The 8,767-nt window shown below is 34.6% G+C and overlaps 1 protein-coding gene and 1 long non-coding RNA gene across 2 annotated transcripts in view; one reads left to right on the forward strand and one right to left on the reverse strand.

Annotated features, from left to right (window-relative positions):
• Positions 1-2,974, forward strand: part of LOC125862502 (uncharacterized) — a 6,113-nt gene extending 3,139 nt beyond the window's left edge. Inside the window, exons 3-4 of the long non-coding RNA XR_007446052.1 lie at positions 2,659-2,778; positions 2,867-2,974. This is a non-coding gene — a long non-coding RNA (uncharacterized LOC125862502). The remainder of the gene's footprint in view (positions 1-2,658; positions 2,779-2,866) is intronic.
• The window catches only part of LOC125862484 (beta-galactosidase), a 299,954-nt gene that overhangs the window by 66,302 nt on the left and 224,885 nt on the right, over positions 1-8,767 (reverse strand). The gene's annotated exons all lie outside the window — the stretch shown is intronic.

The raw sequence follows: 8,767 nt of genomic DNA on the forward strand, positions 1-8,767 counted from the left end.
GCCAAGTCTTTTATATATTAACATATATATACATATATGCATGCAGAAAAATTGGTAGTTCGAAGCAAACGATTAAGCAAATGGGAAGGATCGAAGGATCATTTGTTCAAGGTCATATTGGGAGAGAAACAAGTGATTTTTATTCTTATTACTTTGGTCATGATGTGTCATGTAGGAGAAACAGGCCCAATCGCAATGATGAAGGCGATATTGATCCTTTATTTTCACCGATATCAATTTTTAATCAAAATGGTCGAGGATCTAAAAAGCGTAGAAAGCGAGGCTTCACTGATATGGAAATGCAACCATCTGTGACACATATTTTGCTTAATTGTCCAGAGATTCAATCATATGTTAAGTAAGTGTTAAAAATAAGTTATTAAATTACATACTAATAAGTGATCATTAACTAACGAAATACTTGAATGTAAAATGATCAGCTTGTTCGTAAACACATGGGGTAATGAAGCCATCTATACAAAAATTTCCAAATGGCTGAGGAACTATGTAAGTGTGCAATCACTAAGTATTTAATAATATATTCATGTTATACTAAATTATATTACTTGAAATAACAATCGCGTAAGTTTACGATGAATACTCAAGTGTCCAACATTTGCAATTAGTGAAAGAAGTAGCCCTTGGACCTCAATCTGAAGTACTGGCAATGAATAAGTATTGTGTCAATGGTTTTAAGTTTCAAACTGAAGAAGTATCTAGGAACAAGAAAACAAATAATAGCGGTGTCTATATATAAGGTGATGTTGATGGTACTAGTCAAACTATTGAATATTATGGTGTCATTCAAGAGATTATTGAAGTGAGGTATTCAAGTTGGCCTAATAAGAAGATTGTATTGTTTCGGGGTGAGTGGTTTGACCTATCACATAGAGGCACAAAGGTGGACCATCGATATAATATAATTGAAGTTAAGCACACCAGAAAATACATAAGTTATGATCCTTTTATTATTGCACAACATGCTAAACAAGTGTATTACGCTTCATATTCATTGCGTAGAGACAAAGCTGATTGGTGGGTTGTTATAAAAAGTAAGCCTGTGGGAAGAATTGAAATTGACAATGTCTTAGATGTGGCGTATCAAAATGATGTTGCAATTGTTCAACAACAAGTTGATGTTGAATTGGAAACCACACTACAACATCCTCAACACATATTAGAAGAAGTAACTGATGATGAGATATTGAATGTTGAGGAAGAAATATCCGAGAATGAGGAAAATGAATCATTTGATGACGAAAAATGGGACGATAATGAAAATGAAACAATTGAGGAAGAAGAATGGGAGAATGATGGAATTAAAACAAGCGAGGAGGAATAGTATAGAATGAAAGCTAGCTAGTACATATGTAAGTGTATTTTACTAATTTTATTTAATTTATGATTTTTATATATATTATACATGTAAATTTGCATATAGATGTCATCAGGCGGTGACAGTGATAGACATCGCAAGCATCTTGGAGTTAGTCAAACTAAACAGGCTAAGAAGAAGAAGTCTAGGAGACCGATAGATTCTAAGGATATTGCAGGATCTATTTCTTCTATGCCAGAGCGCATCAGCCATGATACTCATTTATTTTCTGTTCCGTTTGGTATGGAGAATCCTCGACAATATTATCCTAATTATCGTCGACCAGTCGGTGCTTCATCTACTTCACAGGCATTGCCTTCAAGACGCTACGAGGACCTACCTTTACAGGCTATTCGTCGAGCACGACCCTTATCGGCAGGTACTCCATCTCTCACAGGTATATCTCCTCAGTTATCTGCCATGATGCTTGGAGATTCTAGTAGCGAGCAGTCAGATGCTATGGCTGGTACGCCTTCATTGACTCAGCGTTTTGTGCATCCTAATGTATCACTCTCGTCTATAGCTGCACCTAGTGCTACACCACATGATACGATGTCTGCTTTAGCTCCTGGCCAGAAGGACAGACTTGGTAGAGTCATGATTGAGCTGGATGGATCATCGTAAGTTTGTTTTGTTATCTATTTGTTAGTTTATTTTATTTATTTCTTATACTTTAATATATTATTCATGAATTAACATATTTATTATGTGTTTTGCAGGTGGCATCCTGCAAAGGATGCTACCCGGGCTTTAAAAGAGTGTGTTAGAAGACTCTATACACAAGCTTATCACTCTTGGAGCGAGATTTCAAACAGTATACGCCAGGCGATGTTTAATAACTTTAAGGTATATATTATTTGGTTAAGTTTAGTATACTTTACTTTTTTTTACTATCGATTTAATTAACGTTATTCAATTTTTTCAGACTATGTGTACTTGGGAGTCGAGGTACAATTTGGTCATTGGGACCACATTTGAGAGGAAGGCATCTGCCAGACTGCCTAGTTGGCTAAAGAGTGTTCGGGATAGTGGTGAACGTCCCGGTTGGATGTTGTCTTATGTTTTTGATGAATTGGGTCAGTATTGGAACACATACAAGTTTAAGGCAATATCAGATCAAGCCAAAATGGCTAGAGGCAGTCTTAAAGGTGGCTCGTTGCACACCGGAGGTGCAAAGACGATTGGAACAATTGCACGAGAGATGATAAGTTCTAATTCAAACTTTTAAATAAATAATTAGTTGATACATATATATCATTATAAATTTCAGTTTTTATTTATAGGAAAAAGAATTGGGACGCACTCCCATTGAACCAGAGGTTTTCAAAAAGACTCATGTCAGGAAGAAAGAAAATGAGTTGGATCCGAATGTGTGGGTGGAGGAAAAGGCCGAACGAACTTTTGTAAGTTATTTAATATGAATAATATCAATAGTGAATATATTTATGATATGTATATATATTGATGTTAATACTTATATTTAATATGCAGAATGACTTTCATAAGTACGTCGCTGAGAATCTAGATAGTTCGGTTCAATTGACACCTGAACTGTCCACTCAGATTTGGAAAGAAAAAGTGATAGGGGGGACACACAAGGGTAGATGCTATGGTCTAGGCTCTCGCAACGATGTTAAACGCCTTCAGTCAGGCTTAGTAAGTATTGGATCGTCAAGTCAAGCTGAGACACTTGACGGTGTTCAGATTGCTGCTATGTCGGATCAAATAGCTAAACTTACAGTGGCACTAGCAGAGCCGGAGCGGAAAAGAGTAGCTGAACAACAAAGCATGAGTGAGACCGTTCAGCAAATCAAAAGAACAAGTAATGAACATCGCTCGTCGATCTACTACTTCGGCTCCCGATGACACCGATGACGAGAGTGATGAGGATGATTATGTAGATCTCACTCCCTAGTTTAGATCTCTGGACATTTATGAACTTTTTGAAATTTTAAAATGAATTTTAAAAGACTTTATAAGTCTTTAATTTATGATTTGTTGTTTTATGTTTTGTTTAGATTGTTTATAATTGTGTGTGTTTGATTGGGCTGAAAGTGTAGAATTGAATTGAATTGCATTTGCAGATGGGCAGCAGAAGCTGCGAGCTGCTACTGTAAAAAATATTGCAGAAAAAGCGACGGACAACGTGGTTTAGTCCGTCACTTTTCTGGGATTTTCAAAAAATAAATTTCCAGAAAAGCGACGGACTGCGTCGCCCATTAGAAGTTAAAAAAATGAAAATTAAAATAAAGCGACACAGTCCGTTGCTTTTTTAAAAAGAAATCAAAAAAAATTTAGTAAAAAAGCGACTCAGTCAGTCGCTAAAAGAGACGCAGTCCATCTCTAAAAATGACGCAGTCCGTCACTTTTTTAAAAATGATGTTGTCCGTCGCTTTTTAAAAAGCGTCGAGCTAAAAAGTGACGGAAGTGACTGTGTCGCTTTTCCGTCGATTTTGACCAAAAAAGTGACGCAGTCCGTCGCTTTTGACCGTCGTTTTTTGACAATTTTTTAGTAGTGTGACTTCGAGTTTGTATAATTAGTCATGTTTATATAATTTGCCACATTTGTATAATTCGCAACGAACAATTCTTCTGATTTGTATTTGTATACAATGGTTTGTATTTGTATATGACGATTATTTCCTTTGATTTTTCAGTTTTGTCACCATATACATTCAATCTTTTTGTGTATAACTTTTTAAAGTTTGTATAAATGTGTTGTCTTCGGATTTTGTATAATATAATTTATATAATGTAATTTGTATGATATATTTTATATAATTGTTTAAAGTTCATATGTTTATGTTTGTATCAATTCATTTTTTGAGTTTTATCATATTTAAATAATTCCAGACTTTATATTAGTCAATTATACAAACGAGATGCGAATTATACAAACGTACCTGTGAATTATGCAAACGAGATGCGAATTATACAAACGTACCTGTGAATTATACAAACGAGATGCGAATTATACAAATTTATGCCCTCTCTCGCTCACCTCTCTCCTCCGTCTCCGAATCTCGCTCACCTCTCTCCTCCGTCTCCCAATCTCGCTCGTCTCTATCCTCCCTCTCTCAATCTCGCTTGCCAGATATATAAATAAATATGTATAATATACAATTATCTTGCCGATATACATATACAATTTACCTTTCCCACTCTCTGCTCTCTCTCGCTCGCCTCTCTCCTCCCTCTCCCAATCTCGCCTCACCACTCTCCTCCATATAACATGTAGCTACGAATCGTAATTAGCAAATTATAGCTATGAAGAGTAATAGGCTATTTTAAAATGTCTATATGTGAAAGTTCTCGGTGATTTTATCAGTTGAATTTTACTTGCATTAATATTCCAAATTTTTTTGTCACGTTAAATTAATAGTTCAGGGAAACAAATAGGGCTGGACATTCGGTAATTTGGTTCGATTTTGGTTTGTTTTCAGTTTGTTCGATTTTTGATTTTTGTACCACGTGTACCGAACACCAAATCAAAATAATTTGATTCAATTCAATTTTTATTATTTCGATTCGGTTTATGTTATTTCGATTCAGTTTTTGTTAGTTCAGTTTTTTATTTTTGGCTATGTGGAAAGGTCGGCTGCTGTGTGAATACTGAAAAGCGGTCGCTGGCTCACTGCTGCGTGCTGCTGCCTGGTGTTGGTCGTTGCTGCTGGTCGACGCAGACTGGTGGTTGCTGCGTCGAAGCCGGTCGTCGGAAGTGGAAAGTGCCAAAGTGTTGCTGCTGCATGTGGTTGTGTGCTGCTGGTACGGTTAGAAAGGTGTAAAGAAATTTAAAAAAGTGAAAAGTTTGAAAAGGCTAAAGGTCTTGAGTCTTGTCAGGTGTACTCTTTGACCTTATTTTGCTTTTAAATTTAAATTATAATATTTATTAGAGAAAATGGTCTAAACCCCCCAACCTATACCCGAAATCTCAACTACACACTCCAACTTTATGGGTGTTCTATTATTCCCTGAACTGTTTAAAACTGTAAGAATTACACCCCTAAAAAGTCATAACCAGATCTGTGTTGGCCTGTGAACTTCACGCATTTGACAGGTGAAAATTCAATTAATTTATTATTATTTTCAATCTTTTTATAATCTTTCCACTTTTTCCTATACTCTCCCAATTTCTTCAAATCTCTAAGGTAACTTCTTCCCACAATTCTTTCAAATTCCTATGGAATTGTGAGGAACAAAGATGAATATTGATAGCGGGAGCTTGTCAAGCGATATTCGAGTTTTGCTTGTCGGAGAACATTGAAAAATAATCTAAAAGGATCTGTGCATATCGTTGCTACGTCGAAATTTTGCTTGCTTCGTCGGAGCTCGCTGGTTGGAGCAGTACAGCCGCAAGGTTTTGTTGTTGTTGTTGTAGTCGACCTTGTTGTGAGAACAAAGGTAGGTCTTCATGGTGGTTGTCTCGGAATGAAAGAGAGATAAGAGGAAAAGGGAAGAGGAGAACGGGGTTTTGTTGGTGGTTTGGGTTTCGCCGGAGGCGGCAACAGTGGTGGCTGATGGTCAAGCAACAAAAGAGGGAGAACAAACGAAAACACTAGCTATGCCATTAATGGAGGTCAATTGAGATTGAATCCTTTCATTGATTAATTGAAATTTGAGATTAATAATTAAAGGATCTACAATAAAAAGGAAAAAACTTTCTCATTAGGGAGTTCAATTGAATTTGATGTAAACCCAATTTATTTATTTTTTCAAATATGATCCAGATTTCATTTTTGGATGATTGAAAAACATGTCATTTTATCTTTAATTGAATTGATTATTTTTTCTAAGGTTTTTACATGAGAGTTTATAAGTTGTGTGAAATCAACAATGGTGAATCTGGTATGAGAATTTGGTCTTTGTTGCTATGGAGAAAAAATGGTTTATTTAAGGGTGGGGAAGATGACTATGGGAGAAAGAGGAAATTTTCGTCAAAATTCACCTTCTAACGCACGCGCCTAGAGGAGGTGAGAACACCTCCTATGACAGGTCAGCACTTAAGTGTGTAGAAAATAGAGAAATATAAAGTTCAGGGGGGTAATATGACACCCTTAAAGTTGAAGTGTGTAGTTGAGATTTCGGGTATAGGTTGGGGGGTTTTTAGACCATTTTCTCTATTTATTATTTAATATTAATAATTAATATAATATTAATATATATTATAATATAATATATTTCGGTAAACCGAAATATCGAATAATACAAAAATTATATACAGAAAATCGAATCAAAATACCAAAAAGTACAAAAACATATACCGAATTGAAAATCGAAATACCAAAACCAAAATAATTTGATTCGATTCGATATTTCGGTTATCCGGTGTTTATGCCCAGCCCTAGAAACAAGTGCTAAGTCCGGGCACAACATCAAAATAGAAGAATACACTCCATAATAATTTTAAATAATAATAATAATTTGTCTCTTTTTTTCCCACTCACAATTCTTTTATGATGGTTGTGTGTGGAGCAATTTTTCTGTTTCTTTTGTACTCACCAAAAATTATATTATAATAACATTATCATTACTTTATCAGTTTCAAATAAGTTAGTATCAACTAAATTTAAATAATTAAATTTCATCGTAATATAATGAAGTAGATAATAGTTTTGTTCCTTCCTCCTTTGAATTTTTTGAAGCATCAATTCAATAACATTATAATTATTCTATCAGTTTCAAATAAGTTAGTATTACGGTCGCAAGACCGAAACTCAAAGGGATTGACGGGGGCCTACACAAGCGGTGGAGCATGTGGTTTAATTCGATACAACGCGCAAAACCGTAGCAGCCCTTGACATATGAACAAGAAGACTTCTTTCAATATAAAGCAAGGTGTAAGCAAGCTTCTTTCCGACCAGACTGACCTGACAATTATCTTCCTATAGATAGCTCCTTGCTTATAAAAAGATTTATAATGAGAATCCGCTGAAGCTTATTCAAGATTGATCTTTCTTATCCAAGAGTCTTATCAAACTCTCTGCCACTGTAGGTCCGCTCTGAACCCGAATCGTAGAACTCGGACATGTTAGATTTCTCCTCTCAGGTTAATCAATTCAATGATCGACTTCTTTCTTTTTCTCAATATGATTCTTCAAAGATGCTAAAATTTTACATAAGGATCAATTTTACGTTAATATTCCTTATTAAGCGCAACATACACATACATTATGTATCACAACTAATGTATCCAGACAACCAGTTATGTATCCGGATGACTGATACTTTAAGGGATTTTTGTAAAATTGAAAACAGTGGGGATATGATGTAATTTAGGTCATACACTATGAGATTTATGTAAGTTATACTTATTTTATTGAAGCTCTATAGCTATAGTTTGTTAATTACTATTTGTAGCTATATGTTAGAGGGAGGAGAGAAGCGAGCGGGATTGAGAGAGGGAGGATAGAGGCGAGTGATAGCAGGTAGAGAGTGGAGAGAGGTGAATTGTATTTTTATATCTATCGAATTGTATATGTATATATGTCAGATAAATTGTATACATATGTAACTGGTATACATATGCATTTGTATATCTAGCGAGCGAGATTGGGAGAAGGAGGAGAGAGGGGAGTGAGAGAGGGCAAAGAGTGAAGAGAGGTGAATTGTATTTGTGTATTTGTCTTATAGTCATATATGTATAATTTATATTTGTATAATTTGTATTTGTTTATGTATAAGAGAAGAGAGAGACACACATAATTATAGTTAAAAAGACGTTGTGAATGATAATTAATTCAAACTATAACTATGTTAGCTAGTTAAATAGTATACGTTTGCTTATTTGCGTAATTTCCCCTATTTTATTTCATAATGATATTAAAATGATGAAGTTAGCTATTCTATATAAAATATGAAACAACTTATTCTATGAGATATGGTAATCTATTAAATAGACTCTGTATCAAACCACCTAATAATAATAATCAAACAAACAGTAAGATTACAAAAGACATGTTGTTTTCTAGTGAAGCACTAACACTTGATTGTACTCTAGTGGACTTCATGTGCTCATCTCAAGAGTTGTTACGATCGACAACATCAACTTTATAAATTTCATGTTAGAAAATAAAAATAATTACTGTCTAAATCAATATCGCCTAAATTTAAATTATTAAATCATGTATCGGATCGATTTAGAAAGAAGAACGAAAAAAGTCAAGCAAAAGATAAATTAACAAAAGGAGGATACACGGGATATGTGAGAAAGTACAAGTTTTGAAGATAGTTATTTATAATTTTACTCGTCGTTGTCCGAATGAACTCACACTTAAGAAGGAGGATATAGTAAATTGAGCTACTTTTCAATTGCTCAAAAACTACAAAACAATTGGAAAGTTAAATTCATGGTTATCTTTGAGGTAAGGGTAATATAATGTATACATACTCTTT

This window comes from Solanum stenotomum, chromosome 4 (genome assembly GCF_019186545.1).
Source record: "Solanum stenotomum isolate F172 chromosome 4, ASM1918654v1, whole genome shotgun sequence".
Lineage (NCBI taxonomy): Eukaryota > Viridiplantae > Streptophyta > Magnoliopsida > Solanales > Solanaceae > Solanum > Solanum stenotomum.